The sequence below is a fragment of the Kogia breviceps genome, chromosome 1, assembly GCF_026419965.1.
Source record: "Kogia breviceps isolate mKogBre1 chromosome 1, mKogBre1 haplotype 1, whole genome shotgun sequence".
NCBI lineage: Eukaryota > Metazoa > Chordata > Mammalia > Artiodactyla > Physeteridae > Kogia > Kogia breviceps.
The window spans coordinates 142,506,387-142,530,296 of NC_081310.1; the positions used below are offsets into that span (position 1 = coordinate 142,506,387).

Below are 23,910 nucleotides of genomic sequence, written 5' to 3' on the forward strand. Positions count from 1 at the left end.
TAGCAATTTAGAGTTATGGTGTGGTACCCACAACAGCTAGGAAATTAAGGGGAAGGATTATTATCTGACTGTGAACTAGTGAGAACAAAATATAATGGAGAAAGAGTAGAGATATTCAAAAACTCTGAAAGAGAATATTCTAACACCTAGGACTAAACTATAACTTAATTAATGTATAAAAAGCTATAAATAAGTAATGCAGTGATGTTTGGGGATGGGGTGTGGCAGAGTTGACCCTGTTACTGGTCACATTGGTAAAAGCAACTTCAGCCAATAGTGTCACTGGCAAGACCATCCCTAAAGTGAAATGGGATCATCAGATGATCTTGTCTCAATCCTCTTAAATTATATAACTATCTAATTCCTGTAGGGCCATTAAATGGCTTAATTAATAGATTTCAAGTTTGTTCAGTCCCTATTATTTTATTTTCTTAGAGTAAATCAGTTAGTTTCTTGTTCATATTTGCTTTCTCATCAGGCATGACTAGAATAAAAGAATATTCAACATGTCATTTTTGTGTCTGTCTCAGTATCATTCTAACTTCAGTAGCCCAAGTTAGTCAAACTCTTAGGAGTTGACCCCTTCTGGGCACTGACATGAGTGAATCTCTGGACCTTCAAAGAATAGAACTATATTAGATGGGCCTTCTCTCACAGCACCAGGTCTCAGTACATTTTACATATGACACACATGACAGGACAAGCTCACGTGCCTAAAACACCATCTCCGGGAACTATGCCCTAGCTCTAGCCTTCCCCATTTGCTGCTCATTCAAGAAAGTGTATGGGAAGGAATAAAAGTAAGAGAACGTTACAACCTATGGCATACTTTCACAAAAACATGCCCCATAAAACATTTCCATACTTTACCAACAGGCATGCTGTTAGACAAAAGGTGGGGAAACTATACAAGTTTAGAAAATTCTGATATGACAAAGCAGTAGTTTGCTGGAGCTGGTTCATACCAACTCATAAGAGCTAAATCCACTTGTCTCTTTCCATCTCTGCATTCAGTAATGTCACATGGGTACTTTGAAATAGGTCAAGGTGGGAGTATTGACATGAAATCTGCAAAGACTACAAATTGGAGATTATTTTCCAGAGAGCAGTTTATCAGCATACCTTTGGATGATAAATTCTTTATAACAGGACTTCTGAGAGATTTTTAAATTATAATACCCATGATGTCTTTAAGGTACTTGGCCATGAAATACTTTTGTCAAGACAAAATTGAATGCTTTATAAACTATAAGAAAAATGAATTAATTTAAAAATTATATTATCAACTATTTTACTCATTAGTTACATATGGCTTACCACCCTACTGATCATTCCTTCACTTATTGATGTATTTATTCAGTAATTATTCAAGAGCCTACTAAGCAACAGACACTAGTGTACCAAGATACTACAGTTGAAGACTGTTCTCTGATGCCACTTCCAGCTGTTAGTATATTCTGAGTTTTACTGTTCTCAGTGTTGAGATTTTCATCCACATGTCCCTGAAAGCAACTCCTCTTTAGTCACTGGCAAACAGTGGGATATTCCATATTCCTATACAGGACCTAATATCCTAGGCATCATAGTAAGTTCCTTAAATACATTATCATATCCAATCCTCATCTTTTGACGGTACCATAGTATTTTTATTATCCCAACTATTACAGGTGACGAAATTCAGTCACATAGAGAATAAATGATCTGCCCTAGATCGCATGATAGCAAATTCTAGAATCAAAATTCAAACCTAATAAACAACTCATTGGTATACTTAACATTAGGATTTACCACCTCCAGACAAGATATTTAAGGTTATGCTGTGACACCTCCATGCACTCAGAGGGGAGGAACAAGCTGAATGTGTTCACTCATCTGTTCATTAAGCATTTATCCAGTACTTACCATGAGCTATGTTAATCATGTTTCTCGGTATATTGTGTATACACCAGGTGTGTTCAGAAGTGCTCCATGGGGGTTCCATGCAGAGTCTCAGAAGAAATATAGCTCATCTTGCCAGAATTCAAAATTTCTAAGAGAAGGAGAGTATATTCTCATGTTAAAACAAACAAAGGTGCATTGGGAATAGAATGCAAAATTTATGTACATTTTACATAAGCACTGGAAAATTCTCAGAGATTTCACATTTTGGAGTAGCAACTACCTTGGCCTAAGTGTCAGAATTCTCGTGGTCCATTGATGAGCTGTGAACACTTTGTAGCTGAAAATCTCCTAAATGTTAGCCATTACATTAGAGTGCAGGTTCCAGAGTCAGAGGACCTGGATTTACCTGACTGATCTGTTTTTTGTTATCTCTCCCGCTCCATTCCCCAAGTATGCTGGACTTCTTTCTATTCCTACTCACTCTTCACTCTGGCTGGAACTCTCTTTCCCTAGATCTTCTTATGCTTGGTCTATCTCCACATTGAGCTTCAGCTTGACTTCACTTATTCAAACCTTCTTTGACTCTCCTATCTAAAGTCACAGTCTAGTTCTATTTTCAGTTTTGAGGAAACTCTGTAATGTTTTCCATAATGGTTGCATCAATTTACATTCCCACCAATAGTGCACTAGTGTTCCCTTTTCTCCACATCCTCGCCATTTGCAAAAACATGGAAGGACCAAAAGCATGGATAGACCTAGAGGGTACTATACTTACTGAAATAAGTTAGAGAAAAACAAATACTGTATGTTATTATTTATATGTGGAATCCAAGAAATGAAACAAATGAAATGAATATAACAAAAGAGAAACAGACTCACAGATATAGAGAATAAACTAGTGGTTACCAGTAGGGAGAGGGGCAAGGTAGGGGTAAGGAGGGGCTTAAGAGGCACAAACTATTATGTATAAAATAATCTACAAGGATATATTGCACAGCACAGGGAATATAGTCAATATTTTATAACTTTAAATTGAGTATAATCTATAAAATATTGAATCACTACACTGTACACCTAAAACTAATATACTATTGTGAATTAACTATACTTCAATAAAAAATAAAATGAGTAAAATACAGTCACACTCTATTACCATATCTACTATATTTAGAACTATGTGTACTGTTTTTCATAGCATATATCAGGATTGGAAATTATTTATTTTATATTTGTTTTTATTTATTGCCTCTATCTTTTAAAGGAATTTAAGCATTCCAAGAGCAGGAAACTTGTCCACTTGTCCACAGTTTTATTCCTAACCCTCAGAACAAAGCCTAGCATAAAAGGGCATTTAATAACACTTGTTAAATGTTAAATGAGTGAATAAATGATGAAGTATGTAAACCATTTGTTACCTTACTAACCCTTCTCTCTCAGTTTCTATACCTATTAAAAGGGAGGAAAGTATGGCTTTTTTTTTTCATAGTGTCACAATGAAGATTTACAAAATATATAAAAAGTGCTTATGAGTGCCCAATATATAGCAAGCACTTAATACATTTATTATTATAACCAAAAGACACATAAGAATCAATGTATACAACAAAGAAAATCACTTTTCTATAGTTTCTGTGTTTCACGGGGACTGTATTGAAGAGGCATTCTAAATTAAAAATGTACAGATTCTTTAAACCCACTGTCTCAAACTACAACTAAGCATCAGGTAGATTTATGTTGGTCTTGTCACTGTGGACATAAGCTGCATTATCCCCCAAAAGTAGTGCAAATCATAAAATTCTTCCCCTATAAGAAGACTATAAAATGTTAGCAATAATGTAAAAGACAATGGCCATAATGATTAACAGCAAGGGTATGGGCAGAAAGCTGCGTTATCTGGTTAACATGTTTTAAATGTTTATGAGTTGTGAATGTGTTTGTTTAAGTATTCGGCGCTGACCACTCACATAGAAAAAATGACAATGATGCTTGCCCTTTTTAAAATTTGAAGTCAGGGCTTCCCTGGTGGCGCAGTGGTTGAGAGTCCTCCTGCCGATGCAGGGGACACGTGTTCGTGCCCTGGTCTGGTAAGATCCCACATGCCGCGGAGCAACTAAGCCCGTGAGCCATGGCCGCTAGGCCTGCGCGTCCGGAGCCTGTGCTCCGCAACGGGAGAGGCCACAACAGTGAGAGGCCCGCATACCGAGAAAAAAAAAAAAAAAAATTTGAAGTCGTAAAACCTTTCATCGAGGCTCCTTCAATGCTATAAAAACTAGCCTATGTGTTCATTACCAAAAACTTCCATTTTTAGACTATATTGCATGTTAACAGAAACATTTTGGTGTAAAGTGGGCACTTTACCCTAAAATCCTATTTTACAAAGCCTATCCAAAAACTGGGGTTATTTAACCGTTATAATTTAAGAATTACAGATTAAGTTGGGGTTCTTTTTCACAGGTTGATAAACAGTCATATCTAGCTCATTTCCAAGCATTAAAAAAATACCATTGTATAACCTATTATGAATTCTGTTGTAGGTACAGGGGAAAAAAGCAGTTTATATGGCAAACCAAGTCCTGTCAATGATGTTTACATTCTAGTGTGGGAGAGGGGGACAAAAATAAACTAAGTGTCCAGAGCATTCTGAGTCTCAACTCTGGCGCAACTTGTCTGGTGGATCTGAGGGCCATTTTTGAAGTTTTGGCATCTGAACTGGGATACTGCCAGAGTAACTGCCATGCTATCAAGCACTTTGCTTTCTAAGGGTAAGTTAAAGAAGCTCATTTCCTAACACAGCCCACCAGTCACTGTAGCTGGTACTGATGAACTCTGTGTACTTGTCTTTCATTCAGTAGTAAAAAGAGTCCTGACTGCCATGTTTTCAACTCATGTCCCAAACTCTTGCACCTGCTATTCTTGTCTCCATATTATTTCTTCTCTTCTCTATTTATGTAGTTCAATCTTCCCCTACTTCACCATCTCTATGATCTGTATACTACCTGTTCTGTTGTGAACAAACTGGCTTTAATTTTTTAGTTAATTTTTTCCAGATCATTAAAGAAATACATGTTCAATATAAGACATTTATAAAATTTTTAAAGTATATATTAAAAAGAACATTTGTATTGCCCCAATAGCATAACCCAGATATAACATTTTTGGTATTCTGCGTTTGCCTACAGTCTTTTTCCCCACATGTGTATCCTTACTAGGTAAATGATTTTTCAGAATTGTTGATATTTTCTAAATTGTTGAGGAAGCCAATTAGGGGAGCACTCTGCTTCTTTGTTTCTCTATACACTGGTTCTCACTATTCTCCAAGAGGAAAAATCAGAGTGGAGGGTTTAGAAGTGGAAACTGGCACATGAGTTGTCCAGCCCCTTTCTCTTTTCCTTCTCTTGGGACCCAGTAGTCTATAAAGGAGCACACTTTTTGTTCTACTCCTCCATGTGGTAAGTCTTAGTGATGTGGGTACCCGGTGGGAGGCCTATCCCAGCCCAACTCTGCTGAAGACTGAATGGGAAGCTCTGTCTAATTTTGGAGTGTTACAAAGACCACATGCCACTTTCTTCAACTGCAGCTTTTTTGTAATAAAGGTGATATTTTAGCCTTCATTCTGAGGAGCTTTTAATCTTATTTTTCAAGTTGTTCAGGACTTGGACAGGAAAGAAGGATGTTGCTTTATTCTTCACACAGAGACGAAACACATGTGCTCTGTGATGGATGCTGTGATGTGCCATCTAGATGGCCCTTTCATAAAAGCTTGTTTTCCCAGCTTCTGGAATTAGCATCAGCACAGGGCTGTCAGCCCCTTCAGGGACCACCTCAGGTGTGAAGAGCATCCCCTTCCAAAGAAAGGTCATGACCTTTCTTTGGAAGCCTACATCCAATAGCTGATTGATGCATGGGTATAAAGTCCTGGCCCATCTTTTGGGACGTTCAATTGTCATTTTAGCTCCAGAGCTCCCTGAGCATCAAAAAAAGATTATCATTGGGTATAAGTCATAGCTTGGTTCCTTCTTTTGTTCACAACTGCTTCCTTTTTCTCTGTTCTACAGATGTTGTTTCCAAGGCCCCTCCTTAAGAAATATCCAACATGCCAAATTCCATCTCTGAGACTGCTGAGTCTGCTTCCTGAGAAACTTAACCCCTCACATTTATATATACGTATACACACATCACTTTATTAAAGGTATTTGTTGTAATAACTACATATTATTAATAATAGAGGAATCTAATAATAGAGGAATAATATTGTATTCAATGGTGATTCCATAATTATTCTATCTAACTCCTGTTCTTGGACATTTTTTGTATTCCTAATTCTTGCTGTTTTAAATATCGCATCACAAAAAAACCTTTGTTTACAAATATTTTTGAACATATCTAAATCTAATTAATTGTGAAGGATAAATACATTTGTGAGAGAGAAATTACTGTGTAAAATAAGATGCATATTTTTAAAACGTTTTGATGTTACTGTCAATTTGCCCTCTGAAAAATCTCACACCAATACACACTACCACCAGCAGGAAAGGTGAAAATCTATTTCAAAGCATATTTACTAACATTGATGATTTAAATAATATATTATCTAGTTATTTAATTATGTTTTTAGTTTCCTTATTAATGAGTTAGGAAATTCATTTATATATTTACTAGCCAATAAATATTACCTCTTTCCTTGTGAATTATATATCCACATAGTTTGTTTATTCTTCTTGGTTGTTATTTTCCTTAAAAATATTTTATAAAGCTTTTCAAAACCAAAGAGTATTGACATTTGTATAGTACTGAGCCTAACATGAAAGAAATCGATCATTCTCTCCATTTGAGTGTTCTTTCATGATATAGTCTATACCAGTGATTCTCAACTGCCAGCAGTTTTGCTTCCCAGGGCATCTAGCAATGTCTGGAGACAATTTTGACTGTCATGACTTTGCGGGCAGGGTAGGAAAGGAGGTGCTATTGGAATCTAGTTAAAATCTAGTGAATAAAGGCTAAGGATGCTGCTAAACATCTTACAACAGGGAAGACCACTAAAACAAATAATTATCCAGTCCAAAATATCAATCATGCCAATACCGAGAAACCCTGGTCTGTACAGAGAGTTCTGCAAAGTTCTTGGTTGAAATTATTCATAGGTGTGTGTGTGTGTGTGTGTGTGTGTGCACGTGTGCAAGTGCGGGCATATAAAAATTCTTCAATTACATTTTCTGACTTAATGTTGGTTGAAATGAATTACTTTTTATGTGTGTATTTTCAAACTCTAAATCTTTTTTTTGGTATTTATATATTTGATGTCTTGCTCTCCTGGGTTTTCTATTTAATGATATTGTTCCTGATAATAATACAGGTGTTATAATTTTGAAATTATTTTGTGTATAATGTAGGTAAGAAAAATAAGTAAATGTATTGACGTTTTTGGAAATCAGGGTTTTCAGTTCCTCTAGGACTCTACATGCTATAAAGCACAACTATTACTTAATTATAGTATAGGGCTGTTATTTTCTAATATAATAGTATCACTAATAACAGCTACTATTTACTGAGTCTCTCTGCTGTCTGTCTGGTGTGTGTCACTCTACTCACTGATACACATGCAGTACTCCGTTTGTTCCTCATAATAATTCTATGAAGTGGTTATTATTTCTCCCACTTCACAAATGAAGTTCAGAGATTTATAAACTATGTCAAATGCCATCCAACTAAAATATGGCAAAGATTCAAACTTTTGCGTGCTCAACTCCAAAGCTATGCTCCTTCTATTTAAAATATTAAAAATGGAGCTAAAATACCTTAGTGAATTCAAATCTTTAGCCTATATCTGGTATTATTTGTTCTTGCAGATGAAATTTGAAGATCCTTTTACCAGGTACTATCTACCTCTGAGACTGTGATTGGAATTGGACACATAAGTATATTTAAGTTATTTTCAATTATCCACTAATCTAAACAATAAATATTTCCGGTCAGGGCAGTAATAAGAGGCACTGATATTTATCTTTCAACAGCTTCATGTTGAAGGGACAACAAATGCTATTGATTGTAAGCATGAATATTACTTCAATGTCACAAATTTCTCAATAGCTTTTTTGGTTTTATTGGCATGAATTGTTTGTTTATATATATCATTCTTTCCCAAGATGTGAATTCCTAGCATATTTATTTTTTCTTAATCCTCCTCAACATACATAAAATGTCAGTCTGGAATAACTATAGGTAGAGCAAGTAACAAGTCATTCTATGTGACAGGCACCTAATGGCTTCTGGGACCTGGTCATGTCATAAGCCTTCTTTGCTGAAGTTCTTTTCTGCTCCGAGGAAACCTTCTCTGAGGCTGAAACTGTTCTCCCCTCCCAGACTGAGAGACAGTAATGAGAGGGTTAACTAGTTCAATTATTTGCAAGTGTAATTGTCCATAATTTGAAGAGGGCAAATATCCTGCTTTCTGGAGCTTATAGGAAACAGAAGAAAGATTCATATTAACTAGGAGAGGTGAGCTTCCTTTGTCATTTCTCTTTCAAGGAAGCTTCAAACACTTTGCACTGAGGGAAAACAAAGGTGTTAGATTGTTAGAAAAATAATTGCAGCATTGAAGCTAGGAACTGCTGTGCATAGCGGCAAGTGGAGAGAATTGATAGAGCTCAGGAAGTTCAGCAATGGACTCTTGTCTTGACCAGTTTATAACAGGAGCCATATTACAACCTAAGTAACTCTGGAGGTCCACTGGACTGCATGCTCTCAGTTTCTGGGAACTATCCCTAGAATCTCATAAATTCTCTTGTTTTGCTTCAGCTAGTTCAAATGGGTTTATTTCATTGAAACTAATGAGTTCTAATGAATAAAAGACTACAGTAACCAATTCAGATACTGAATCCTCTGGGGAAAGGTATACTCCCTTTTTTGAGCATTAAGCCTTCAGCTCTGGGAGACAGGCAAAATGCACACTGTCCCTCAGATGAAAAGTTCAGTTCCACCGGGAAATCTATTTGATTAGCTGTAGAGCTACTTTGCTAACCAGTATGCCAAAGAATTAGAATCTCCAGTATTCTAGAGCTAGAATCTAAGCTAGAATCACCCTTTTCGTGGTGCAGGTTGCATTTCCATAACAGGTCAATTAGACAATGAAAAATTACTTCTCGAAATTAATTCAACACACTCCACTGCCCTTATGTTGGTTTCAGCAAAATGTCTAAGATATATATTCATATGCCTTGAACAAAATGGTTCAGTAATTTGTCTTCAGCTGCTAGTCAGTATTCATTCAGTTCAATTCATTTTAAGTGTGTCCGGACTGTTGTGTGATCTGATTAAGGAACCAAAAAAGACATGTAACTTCCCTTGGGAAATTTGTATTTTGGGGGTTTACATTTCTAGTCTGAAATAAATCAGTGGCTACTTGGTTACTTCACTACTTTACTTTCATTGAATAAATCATATTTTGGAGTCACAGCCTTTAAATTCTAGGTGATGCTGCCCAGACAAGTAAAAGCCATGCGGCTGGTTCATTGATCCAGGGAAAACCAATTTCCCTTCCAAACAGAGAGATCTCAAGAGAAAAGAAGACAAAACAAAACAAAAAAATACATGATTCTAAATGAACCAGACTCTTGAAGATGTGTTCATCTCTAACAGCTATGATTCAATGATCCCAAAAGATAAATGTATGAAAACAAGAAAGGAAGACTTCACCTGAATGTAGAAGAAAACCATCCACTGAAGATGAATGATTCATGAAATATTTTTCCTATTTTTAAAAAACTCATCTGCAGTAAAAATCTTTTTGAACGAGAAATTACATTTGGGAGATTTTCTCTATGTACACGAATGTCTTTTTAAATTTTCTATTTTGGTTCTTTGCAAATGGGTCTAATCCAGGTAACTTCTCCAAAAGGTAGCTTAAATAACATTAAAATGATGGGTGCATCAATAATGCAACTAGTGGGTAGTCATTAAGATTTGGGTTTTGGGGTCAGCTTGGTTTCATTTCAAAAAGCTGTGTAATATTAGGCAAAAAACTGGAAAATTCAGCTTTCTTATCTGTAGAATGGGATTAATAGTACTTATATTTTAGGGCTGCTATGAGAACTAGAGGAAATAATTCATGTAAAAATGTTTGAAATTCTAACCATTTTTATTAGTGTAAGTTCATTTATTCATTCAGCAAGTATTTGCTGAGTGAGCCCTATGTGTCAGGCACTGTTCTAGGTTTTGGAGATGTAGCAGTGAGGAAGACAAGATCCATTCCTTCAGAGACCTTACTTACTAGTGAGAGAGAAAAACATTAACAATAAATGATAGTATTTAATTCATGTTCATTTACTTTGATGTGATAATGGCTATTGGGATTGTGTAGGAAATTTCCTTATTCTTAGGATAAGGTGAAGAATTTAGGGGTGAAAGGATGAAGAATTTAGGGGTGATATATTGCAATGTTTGCAACTTTAAAATGTTTGGCAAAAAAAATCTTATGTGTATATGTACACATATATGTTTGTATATTTGTGTGTAAATGTGTGTATACACACATACATGAAAGTAAATGTTTCAAAATGTTAACAAATAAGTAAAAAAATAAAATTTAAAAATAAATAAATATATGCTATAATATTTAGAAATGATCTTTGCTATGAAGAAAAATATTCATTTTAGTATAGCTCTTTATCAAAAAGCCATGACATATCAATAGGATTTCCAGACAGGAGGGATTACCAGATTTAGATGACAGAATAGAATGATCCTAATAGTATCATTCATGATTTTGTCCCACTAACCAACCAGACATAGTGCAAAGAAACTTGAAGTTGAAGAGGATAGCGGAAGTCAAACTACTAGGGGTTACATATATTGTGAGTTTTGAAATCTTTATCAAAGTAAACAAACTGAACAATAGGTAAATTGTATTTATTTTTTTAAAAAAGGTTGTTAATTCTGGATTTGGTAACCTTTTTGAAGTAGGTTAATGAAAAGAAAATGTAATTGGCCAATATTTCTGAAATTGAATACTCTTTCTGCCCCTAAAGAACCTATTAAAATAGCAATTATAATAATGAATAAATACTTATAATGATAATAATATAATAGTAATAACAATTGTTAACATTTATTGAAAGCTTACAATGAATCACATTTTTGCAAAGCCCTTCAAAAGCATATCCTCACTGAATCTTTAAAACACTATGAGGAAACAGACTCACAGACATAGAAAACAAAATTATGGTTACCAAAGGGGGAAGGGGTAGGGAAGGGATAAATTAGGAGTTAGGGATTAGCATATACAAACTACTATATATAAAACAGATAAATAATAATGTCCTACTGTATAACACAGGGAACTATATTCAATATTTTATAATAAACTAAAATGGAAAAGAATAAGGAAAAGGATATATTATATATATATATAGACATATATACATGTATAACTGAATCACTTTGTTGTACACCAGAAACTAACACAACATTGTAAGTTAACTACACTTCAATAAAAGAAGAACACTTTGAGTTACTTGCCATTATCTTCCTCAATTTATGGGTGAAGAAACCAAGACTTACAGAAGTTCAGTACCTTCTTCAAGGACACAGAGTTGGTAGAGAAGAATGTCATATGCTTCTCTATTGATTTCAGAGCTCTAAAAACACTTTGCCAGTACTCTTTGTTCTTACTGGATTATGAACTTTTCCTTCATTACCTATTCTGTACAGTTTATTCAGCATCCTACTATATTGGGTACCTTATATATCATGTCTTTCTTAATTATCTAAAAAATATGATAAGGTATGTCTTAGTCAGCTATTGGTATATAGCAAACCATACCAAAAATGAGTGGCAAAATCAATAAGCATTTTTTCTCGCTCATGGATTTTTGAGACAGACTGGGAGCCAGCTTATCTAGTTCAGGCTCAGCTAGAATTGGCTGCAAGCCATGGATCATCCAGATATGCTCTACATGCCTTTCATTATCTTTGGACCATTCCGCTAACTTGGGTATATGTTTCTCATGACTATGACAGAAGCACAAGAGAGGAACCTCCACCCAACCCCACCCAACCCAACACAAGCAAATGTCAAGTCTTTTTTCTCATCAGACCTTATAAAATTCCTTCAGCCAAAGTAAGTTACATGGGCAAATCCAACAACAATGGAGTTCGGGAACATATTTGGACTTAGTGGAAGAAACTGCAGAGGCATATGGCAAAAGACATGTATACAAAGAAGATAAACATTTGGTGACAATGATGCAATCTACCACAGATATCTACAATATTATTACAGATGAAGAATTAGAGACTTAGGTTGCTTGAAAACTTGATTTTGCTTAGCTAGCTCTTAACTGAAACAGTAAATCTTTTCTGCCCATTCTTAAAGAAAAATGGCTTTCCAGTATTGGGAGATGTTAACAAAGAAAAAAGAAGGAACTTGGAGCGTTTATGGTGTATGCCTCTATTCTTCCTCTGTGTCCCTTGCAATACCTAATCTTGTTCCTGACCCACAATGCATGGCCAATAAATGTGTGATGATCAAGAAGTAGCCATCAAAGACTCCAAATAAACCAAAGGCAAATGCACAAAAATGATAGTGTCGAGTGGGACATTTTTACAGGTACCTTTTCTATACTCATGGTATTTGTACAGAAGGAATTTTAAAGTAATGCAAAAGTAGAGTTGGCCTTTGAGCAAAGAAATACATATATTTTGGGGGAGAGAAACGATTTAAATGAAACTCTGGCATTCCTTAAGTAGCATTATTAAACAATCTATTTAGCAAACCTGTTATCCTCCTCAGTTTTTACTAAGAAAAAAACAAAACAAAGCAAAACAAAAACAGATAAACCATGATTACAGACTTGTGCTTCCCAAATGGAGGCACATTTGGCCCTCTGTTTCTCATCCTCCTAGAGATGCAAACCCTGGGCTTTTAATAGACAGTGCTAACTTGATTTGCTCTCAACTCAGTAGTTTTCAGTATAATTGATGACAAGAAAACAAATGTGGCAGGGCAGGTACAATTGTTTTACAACTAAGAGAGATCATTTGGGTCTATTGCACTGCAAACACATTGAAATTAGTGAAGATATATAGAGCATGTTAACTCTTTAAAAGTAGATGAGAAGCCAGAGATGCCCTATGAAGGATGAGAGTCAACGACTACAATAATAAGAGCTAAGATTTATAAAATGCTCACTATGAGAGTCTATACTGCACTATTATAATCTGCATTATCACACTCAGCCCTAATAAGAACTCTTTATTTTTTCATGAATTCAATAAATACATGGTGACCATCTGTTCTTTAGTAGACCTTGTGATAGTTGGTGGCAATATAGTGAGGAACAAAAGTCATCATGGTCCCTGTCCTTATAGGGCTTATATTCTAAACAAATAATCACAAAAATAATTGTAACATTGCAACTGTGTTAACTGCTGTATAGATTAACTTAATCAGTAATTAAACCTGACTGAAGAGCTCAAAGAATGCTTCTCTGAGGAAATAATTTGAGTTGAGCTCTGAAGGACAAAGATTACTTAATTAAAGGGAAGAAGAGCATTTAGTCAGAGGGAAGAGCACATAAGTGCAAAGATGAGGAAGGGAGCAGAGGTGCTCTGCCCTCCGGAATGCAGAGTGAAGAAAAGCAGAGAAGGATGAGGCTGGAGAAGAGATGGGGACCAGACCATGCAAAATGTGGTCGATAGAGAAGTTTTGTCTTTATTCTAAGTAAAACAGGAAGCCATTGAAGGGAGCCAGAGGAAGAAGACCCAGCACAAGTGACATTATCAGATTTTCAAACTGTCTAGCTACTAGGTGGAGATAGGATTGGATAGAAGAAGGTGGGCAGGGTGAATGCAAATGGACTACTTCAATAACTATTGCAATTATCTAAGAAATGATTACAGCTTAGACTATTTTGATGGCAGTGGAGATAATGAGAAATACTGTCTTTTGAAATTCTAAGACACACTTGAAAAAAGTTTAACGTCTCTGAAATCAGGATACTTCTTATAGTCTCTGTGCTATATTAATTATCCAATTGCCATGGCCTGTGTAAGTGCATGGAAATTTGCAAAATCCAAAAGATAACAGAGCAATTCTCTTAGAAATGGTATATAGCCAAATTTCGTGATGACAATACTGTGTGAAAAAACCTGGTGCTCTAGAACTCTTAAGTCAAGCAATGTGTCAATGCATGCATTGGCAGCATTTTTTCTGTTATGGGTGCTTAAAGTAATGGTGTATGTTACAATTGATGGGATTTTAGATTCACTGAAATATGACTAAAGAATATTAGAGGTTAAACCAACAAAGGCTAGTTAGGTATTGATTATGGAAAATAAGGGAAACAGATGGCTCAAGTGCCTGTTTTGGTTAAACTATATGTAACTTTATGAATCAAGAGGTAAATAATACCATACCAATATTATTCCCATTTAACTGGCCAACTAATTGAAATAAGAGGAATTAAGAAAACTGTCAAAGGCCATAAAATTTACAGGTGGCAGAGACTGGATAGGTCTGATTGAAATGCCTGATATGCTAAGATATATACAAAATAAAACCTGGACCAACAAATATCAGAGTAAGTAACTGATTCACTAATGTATGGAAGTATATTAAACATTACTTGATCTCACAAGTAATGAAAAAAATATAAACTAAAATAATAATGGAATATTATGTTGTCTGTCACATTATTAAAAACAAAACAATAAATTAAATGATTAATAAAATAAATTATCAACAGATATTGGCAATATTCAGTATAAATTCCTTGTCATAATGTAAGAGAAAACTAACATTTAAGAACAATAAAAATAAAATAAGTGTGATGGAAAGGAACACTTGTGTCAAATATATGCAAATAATTATTAATTACACATAGGAAGCTGCTATTTTGACATTTTCTAGACTTGGGTAGCATTCTACACTTTCTTCTTATTGTTTATCTTTTTCTTTTTCTTCTTTTCTTTTTGAGAGGGAGTGGACGGGGGAAGAGAACACCAGCTTTCTTTTACTACAGTGTTTTCATGAACACTGCTCTTGGCTCACGTTCAGGATCCTGGGATCAATTTCTAATTCAGACATCCTCAACTATCTCTCATGTCAAGAGCCAATTGAGATGACATCTATCAATGCCCAGGATAAACACTGTCATCCCAGTGAGCTTCAGCCTGTCTGAACAGATGGAGCTTAAATCTCTGGACTCATTATTTACCTTCCAAGCCCTTCCTCTCCTCTGGCAAAGCACTTGGACACAGTTACACATAAAGCTAAATGGCCTGCATTTTTGTTTGTAGATTGTACCTTGTCCTTTTCTTCCTTTCAGCACCATGGTTTTAGCCATTTATCATCTTTATGGAACTGATTCAAGAAGATTTGTGTGACTAATCCATATCCCAAATAATCTGCTATGGTGTAATCCTTGGCAATTTTGAATTTCACCTGGAATTCATGAGAAAGATGAGTGTCGTTGGCTTGAAAGCCATGTGAAGTAAACCCTAACTCCATCCTACCTGGCTGAAATAAACCAGAATATTGATTTCTGGGTTTCTGTAATAACTGTTGGTTAAAGGGGGAAAGAATAGTTCAATCAAACTATTGAACATCTCATGACATGTACATGTACATTTGCAAGACCGTGACTTGCAAATCCCACAAAGTGGTTGAAAAGTATAATTTGGGGGTTTAGAACTGACAGTCACTAAGTAAACTTTTCCTTGTTTATCCCTTTCATCTTTATGAAACTATCATCTTTTTTAAGAAGAAATTTTATTTTATTTCATTTCTCTCACTCTTGAAGTCAATGCAATGTCACTCTCCTTGAAATTAAAAATGGAATACTGAGTTCCAAGTAATATTAACAGAAGTATACTGAGAATAAAAATGTTAGGCTCAAAGAGAGGCTGATTATTTTTATATGACAATGTTGTGATATTTTACCTAACATACTTGATATATATGTTAAAAATTGGGACTGCAACCTTAAGGAATCTTATATACAACAAGTTGCAAACTGGTGACATACAGTTTGAATTCAGCTTTTAGATGGTTTTTGCCTATTGTTAATTTTTTAAAAATTAGTTACCACAGTGAAAACCTGGAGAAATTTAAATAGAATTGAAAACATTCTGCTGTGGAAACAACCACGGTTGATCCGTGTTAATATAGGATTTCTTCTAAGTTTCCAAGCTCATAGTATATTTATAAGTTAATCAAAGTAATTATTTTTCCCGTAGTACCAGTTTTTAGTTTTTTAAAAAATCCTTTTCTCTATCTTTTCCATTATATTAATGTGAAAATTTTGCCTCTTAGTTTCATCTCCTTATTTTTGTTTGCTTTGCATGTCTAATTCCCTAGAATGTACCAAGTTCCTTTATTTTTCATCATTTCTTGAAAATGTAGTCACTCAAGGCTATACATTTTTCCATGTGAATTGCTCTTTCTGTATCCTGTTTCTATATAAGATGTTCTCCTGTTCCTTGTTTTATAGATAGTTTTAATTTCACTTCTGATTTTTCCTTGTTAATCTAAGTTATTTATTAGTGTCTTTCAAGTTGCTAATATTTTTAGTTCTAATTTGATTGGCTCATAATCAGAAAATCCACCCGTAAAAAAATCCTGACTTTTAACAAATCTTATGACATTTTTATGTAGACACCTACTAAATAAAATTCTAGATATTCTTTATTAAATGATTATAATATTTTATGTTTATTAAATCAAGCTTATTGATCACATCATTAAAGTCTTCATAGTCTTTATTTTTAGAGATTTTGTCTACTGAATCATTTTAATTTTGGAGTGGTATTTTGAAGTCTGTTATAAATTCACAATTCTGTCTTTTTTTCACTTTATTCTTATGTTTTTTAACAGTTATGCCTATGTAATTAGGTGCTGTATTGTTTGGAGTATACACATTTATGACTATTATGTCATCATATTGGGTCTCATTATTACACAATGACTTATTTTAGCCATTTTTGTGCTTTTAATATTAAATGCCATCTTATCTGATATTATTATTGCCATAATGGTTATCTACTTATAGCAATTTCTTAGCACCCCTTTTCCAAGCTGTACTAGATAGGATATGGGTAATAGATAATACACAGTTATTCCCATCTGACAAATATCAAGATAGGTGATCCACAGTTGAATTTGTGGCTAAATGCTATTAAGTCCAGGGCTTCTATCTTCTCAATCCACAGATTCCATGTTGTATTCTAAAATAGCTCTCTATCTTCTATCACATCCACATTCCAGCTAATTGGATGGAGAAAGGAATAAATGAGTGGACACGACCTTCCCTTTCAAGGGAATTATTTGCGAGTTGTAAACATCACTTCCATTTTTATCCATCTACCAATAGTTCATCTTTTAAATTTATTTTTGGTGCATTAGCTCAGCAATTTCATTCATTTTTTTCTCCCTGTACAATTTATAAGTTGTGCTATATATTTCTATTTCTTTTTCAGGTACATAACCTCTATAATATAAACTGAAAATGTTACCAAATAATTCCTCCACAAAAACGATTCTGTATAATAAAAACTTTGGTTTCAGCCCAAAGAGAGGTGTGGGCCTTTTCCCCGGTTCCTTTGGGGTAACATCTAGACCCTGCTGATTTCTCAAGTAATAGAAGTTACTTTGTTATTCATGGTTGGCCCCTCTGACAACCCTTGATCATTTATGCTAATGAGATGATTCATGGTGGGACACTAGGTAATTTATACTAACAAGGAGAGGGGCTGGTCATGTCAGAAAGACCAACCATGTGATTGACTAGAGGCTTGGGACTTTGAGTAACATGTGATCAGCCTGACCTCCAGGGAACAGTAGTAGTGGTAATGGAGATTGAATTCAATCAAGTGGGCAGTAATGCAATCAATCATGCCAACATGATAAAGCCTCAGTAAAAACTCTAGATACCAAACTCAGATGAGTTTCCTGGGATGCATATACTGTTACACATCAATGCTAGGAGGGTAACACATCCCTGAGAATGTGGAATCTTCATGTTTGGAATCCTCTCAGCCCCCCATTCTGCCCTATATATCTCTTCCTTTGATTGGTTCTGATTTGTATCCTTTTGCTACAATAAAACTGCAGTTATAAGGATAATGCTTTCCTCAATTCTGTGAGTTTTGGCAAATTACTGATTCCGAGGAATTCTGTAGAGACCCCCAAATTTTTATCAAGCTGGTCTGAAGAGAGTATGGCCCTTGAGAAGCCTAAACTTATGACTTGGCTGGTGTCAGAAACCATACAGACTTGGAAGACTTGACTTAAGAACTGTGCCCTTAACCCCAAGTTTGGCTAATTCTGGGCATTCGACTGCACTACTTCTACTCTCTTCACTTAAAACTAAGAGTATAAGACTACTTCTACTATAGTCTCATACTCTCTCCCCCTACAGATAAGTGATAAAAATACTTTACTTCCCCTCTTTTTCCTATTCTTACTCCAACTCTTTTTGACATATTATTTCTCTTATTTCTGTACTTTTATTAGAATTTATCTTGAATATGCTTCCTATATTTCAGGAACTTCATTTAATATTGCATTCTTACAATGTTAAACAAACATAACATTCATTCTCAAAAGATCTGTCACTATTTATTTAAATTTAACTGTTAGTTTTATTGCTCACCACTTGTTTCCTCCTGATTCATTTTTCCCATCCTGAGTTCTAAGCTTTATCTCCTGATTCTTTTTTTTTTTTTTAATGGATCAAGTTCTTCAGAATGTTTCTCAAATGTGGTATATGGGTAGTGACAATCCATCCCTACTTTCCTAGGAAGTCCTACTTGTTTTGGTGGAAGTATTGATAATGCCATTTTTCACTTTCAGTTAGGATGATAAATTATATTCCCTTCCAGTTTTCCTAGCAAGTCCTAGTTTATGCCTGTTATTGTAGAATAATTATTAATAGTGGCACTTTTCACTCTCAATTGGAATGATAAATTATATATTACCCTATGTAAGGGAACACATATTCTGAATTCTTGAGTATCTGTATCTATCTATCTATCTATCTATCTATCTATCTATCTATCTATTTTGGTCTTACGTATTAATACCTTGGTCAGATATAGGTTTCTAATGTTTTAATTTTTGTTTCTGACTCATTTATTTATTTATGTATGTATTATTCCACCATCTTCTAGCTTATTTTACTTTTGCAGGCAGTTTGATCTTTCTGTTTGAAATGTTAAGAGATTTTATTTTCTTTATCTTTAAATGTAGAAATTTTAATGCCTAGGTACATGCCCCCTTTTTTTTTAATCACTCGTACCAGCAACTCAGTGCATCTTTTAAAATGATAAAATCTGGTCTTTCTTTAGCCCAGGAATATTTGTGTTAAATGGTTGTTAAATTAGTGTAACCTCTACATCTGTTCCTTTCACTTTTTCTGGAAGTTCTATTATTGGCTTGTTATATCCTGGATCTATCCTCAGAACCTCTTTTCCATCCATATCTGCACTTTAAAATATTTGCTCTGAACTTTTCTTTCCTTCTTCTATTTGATCTTTTGGATACTAATTCAGGTCTCAACAATGGTAACAATTTCTTCACTTTACTTATCAAATCGTTTAGTTGGAAATAATGTTTTATTGGTGAAATTTTTATTTCCAAAAAGTAATTTCTGTATTTAATCTGAATAGTCTTGTGTTTGTATTACTTTTCTATTCAACTTGATGTTTTCCTCCTCCAGCAGCTATATTTTGTCAGCCATCTGACCTTTTGGTTGTCCTTTCTCTGAAGGTGTGGGACTCCCTTTAATACATTATGATTTTTTTTTTGTTAGCTTACTAGAGACAAGTTGAAATTCCCCAACTAGCAATCGGCTCACAAATTATGGGATGAAAAACATTTTCTAACATTGTGAGCTGGCAGTGATCAGAAGAGAGCCTGAGCTGGTGGTGCTCTGAATGGTCAACGAAAGAACTCTTTCAAATCCTCCTAAACTGTAAGCTTAATAAGTCTTTTATCTCTACCCTGAAAGCCAAACCTCACTGTTCTACAGATTACTGACACTGTGGTAAGGATGACCAGAAAGAGAGAGAAGTAAACTGGGAGAGAGAAGTTGTGAAGTTGTATAAAAAATTTGATTGGTGCTGCAAAATTGAGTATTTCTGCCATCAACAAAGATTCACCATCACAATAATAGTACCAGTTTGGAAAGCATAACAGGAAAGACAAAAATTGGTGGTAATCAGAGCATCAAAGCATCTAAGGTGGAAAACCAAAGAAAAATTTCTTTTTATGCCTGATTTCAATAACAATGCAACTTGATTTTTTATTCAAAATTGTATCTTACTATAACAGTTAAAGTAGTCTCTTCCCTTGAAATGACGGTTATGATAATTGAAGGCAATATGTAAGGCATAGTAAAAATGTGAAATTCAGGATAAATTTATCCAACTTTCATGAATTAATAAAAAAAAAATTGAAGATGGTGGGGGCACATACCCTATAAGGAGAAAAAGTAATTTCAATCAATTATCATTTGATTTGGGTGTAATTTTCTATGACTATGCTTTGTTTTTCTTATTTCCACCATATGTTTACTATCTTATAAATAAATTATGTTTAGTAAAATTTAATTAGCTGATATTTGTAAAGCTGTCTAAAGATGGGCTTTGTATAATTGCTAAGAGGTTTTTTTATTACTAAGTATCAATATTTTGTCTGTGTGCTTGCTGCATATAAAGAACATTAATTTTTAAAATAGCAGTAGAATCTCTCATTTCTTTAAAGAAAGAATCAGGGGACTCTAAAGCATCTGAAGAAACATTCTCAAGGAGTTAATTTCTAGCTTATACAACTATTTACAGAGCTCAGATGTATGTTCAAAGCATTTCAAGGCCTTGAAAAGAATCATGCTCTAGTCACAATGTCACTGTCCTCAATATTAACACATGGGTAATCTTGGGTTACAAAGACCAGCATTCAAGAAAGGCTGCTGCATGGTGTTGATGAGAAGATATGTAGTGTGATTGAGAACTGACTTATACCAATTTGGTCATAGATAAAAGGAACTGCCGGTAAAGTCAGGGCTGGCTGGTGTTTCTTACTCCCCATAACATAGCTGCCGGGTTATAAAGAAAGCAAGTCATGAATTAGTCCTCAGTTCTGTCCCCTACATGGACATTTATTAGATTACTATTTATTAGGAAAGCTAGTACAGAAGGGGTTCATACAATGTGTTTTCTACACTTTAAGAATCCACAGTTCTATGTCCTGGAGGTGAGTCCATCACTAAGTGGTTTTGATGCAGACACAGCAAAATTCCTGAGACAGGGAATCCATCGAATTGGCATCATGCAATCCAGGCATTCTTCCAAAACCAATAACTGGACACATGACCAATTAGGGGATCAAAAGCATGGATATTGTCTCTGAGACGAGCAAATAACAAGCAAAGATGGTTTAGCCAAACCACATATCTTGAAAGTTTTCAATTTTTCAAACAAGTCTCCTTTTAAAAATAGATGATGGATACAATGGGATATTACTCAGCCATAAGAAGAAACGAAATTGAGTTATTTGTAGTGAGGTGGATGGACCTAGAGTCTGTCATACAGAGTGAAGTAAGTCAGAAAGAGAAAAACAAATATATGCTAACACATATATATGGAATCTAAAAAAAAAAAAAAAGTTATGAAGAACCTAGGGGCAAGACAGGAATAAAGACGCAGACATAGAGAACGAACTTGAGGACACGGGGAGGGGGAAGGGTAAGCTGGGAGGAAGTGAGAGAGTGGCATGGACTTATATATACTACCAAATGTAAAATAGATAGCTAGTGGGAAGCAGCCCCATAGCACAGGGAGATCCAGCTCGGTGCTTTGTGACCACGTACAGGGGTGGGATACGGAGGGTGGGAGGGAGATGCAAGAGGGAGGAGATATGGGGATATATGTATATGTATAACTGATTTACTTTGTTATAAAGCGGAAACTAACACATCGTTGTAAAGCAATTATACTCCAATAAACATGTTAAAAAATAAAAAATAAAAATAAATGATGATAATAACATTAATTTCATCAGTAAAAACCCATTTTTATATCTACTGTCCGCTTAGTAAAGTATCAGTTGTGGATTAGGTTTTGATAGCAGAGGATGTGTTTCTCTGCTATCTCTGGAATGTGACCCTTTATCATACTGCTAGTTGAAGACCTCTGGACTCTAAAGTCCTGATAGCATGGTACTGTCTAATCACCCCTAGAGCTAAAAATAACTGGCACACGTTAACTATGTTGAAGTGTTTTAAAGCAAATTATAGGCATTATAAAAAAAAAACATGCGGGAAGAAGTATGGGATTTTGAACAAAGGTCTCTTTAGCAAATACTTGCTGAGGTATGTGATGTTTCAAAAATTATTTAACTTCCTGTACTCCCAATATATTCATCCATAAAGAAGGGAATGTAGTAAGACATATTTCATAGGATTGTGATGGTAATTAATTGCATTTTCAAAAAGTCCTTTATAAATGGTAAACATTACTTTTAGGTTTAATAAAGGTTAAATGATCCTTAAGGGTAGGTGGAAGTATGTTTTTGTAGACAGAGAAGGAGGGTTTGCTTAGTCCTACTTTATGCCAGGGATTTTGCTACTTACTTTATTGAGAAAATAGAAACATATAAGCTCTATAATCTTTAATGTCAAAGTAGAAAACCTATAAGCTCCATACTCTTTGATTCAGTCATATCTAATAAAAATCATGCTGATACCAGAAGCTATAAGGGATCTTATTAGCAATGTTAATGAAAATTGGGGAGGATAAAAGATTGTGGACTCAGGTACATTGCAGGAAGCAAACGTCTGAATTCTAAAGTCATTTGCTGCTCATTGATAAAGATAAAATTTTGGAATGTTTGCAAGGCATTTGACTTAGTGTTATCACAAATACACACTCTATTGCTTGCTAGAGTAAGATCTGTGTCAGATTTATACCTGTTCTCTATCTCCTCATCATAAAACTCTGCTTATTTTTGAAGAATTTCCTTTAAAATTAGGGACTTCAAAAGTTTAAAGGCCTCTCTTATGAAATGTAACAAATCATTCTGAAGCTATATATTCTAGTTGCTTGCATACAACAAGTATATTATGATTCATAATTGTTTGCTGCCCCTCCCTGGAGGACGATTATAATTTCATGACCAGTTGATGACAGAATCAGCCAGTCAGTGAGAATAGAAATGAGTGAATTCCATTTCAAGCAGAAATTTTAAGCACCAGCTCACACTTTCTCTTGTTATGAGTCAACAGTGTTTTATACATTGGATATTGCAGAGGGCCCAAAGGGAATACACCATGAAGAAGAGCCATACACCACTCCATGATGGACACATAGCATTAGTGATAGATGAATCTTTGCTGTTGCAGAACACTGAGATTTTACAGTCATTTGTCACTGCAGTCTATCTTGCAGTGTTCCACTCACAATCTGTAACTTCATTTGTATATAAGACATTTAAAATCCATTGTTACTTTGTTAATCAGAGAACATCATATTTTGTGTCTTTTTCCCTTCAAGACACATGGTGACTGACACTGATTATTTTGAAAAATAATGTGAAGGTTTTTTTTTTTTTTTTATCCAACAGCAACTCTACCTGGATCTAAATTAAATAGGAAGCCAGTAAGGCAGGTTTCTTGTGTCCTATATAAGAAAAGCAAAGAAGTATCACTGGCAGTAGAAAAGTACTAATACTGCCCAGAGTGATCCCAGGCATGTAGTAGTTGCTCAATCAATATTTGTGGGATGAATGGATAAAATATAATACCAGTTAATTCAAGTAACAGTGATATGTAAATTGGTGTTTTTTTCCTACAGTATTAATCTGCTCCTGCCGTAAAATAATTGTATAAGAAACAAACCCAGAATTTCAGTGGCTTAGGAAATTAATGTTTCCTTTTTCATAGGTCTGTGGGACACTTGGTATGGCTCTATTTCTAACTATAAGTCCAGTTTAGGTCTGTTCCACGTTTCTCATTCTAAAACTTGTTATTCAGTGAATTC

General features: G+C 34.8%; 1 long non-coding RNA gene across 1 annotated transcript in view; it reads right to left on the reverse strand.

Annotated features, from left to right (window-relative positions):
* Nucleotides 1-1,908: 1,908 nt before the first annotated feature.
* LOC136794919 (uncharacterized) overlaps nt 1,909-23,910 on the reverse strand; it is a 59,522-nt gene continuing 37,520 nt past the window's right edge. Inside the window, exon 3 of the long non-coding RNA XR_010842386.1 lies at nt 1,909-2,029. This is a non-coding gene — a long non-coding RNA (uncharacterized lncRNA). The remainder of the gene's footprint in view (nt 2,030-23,910) is intronic.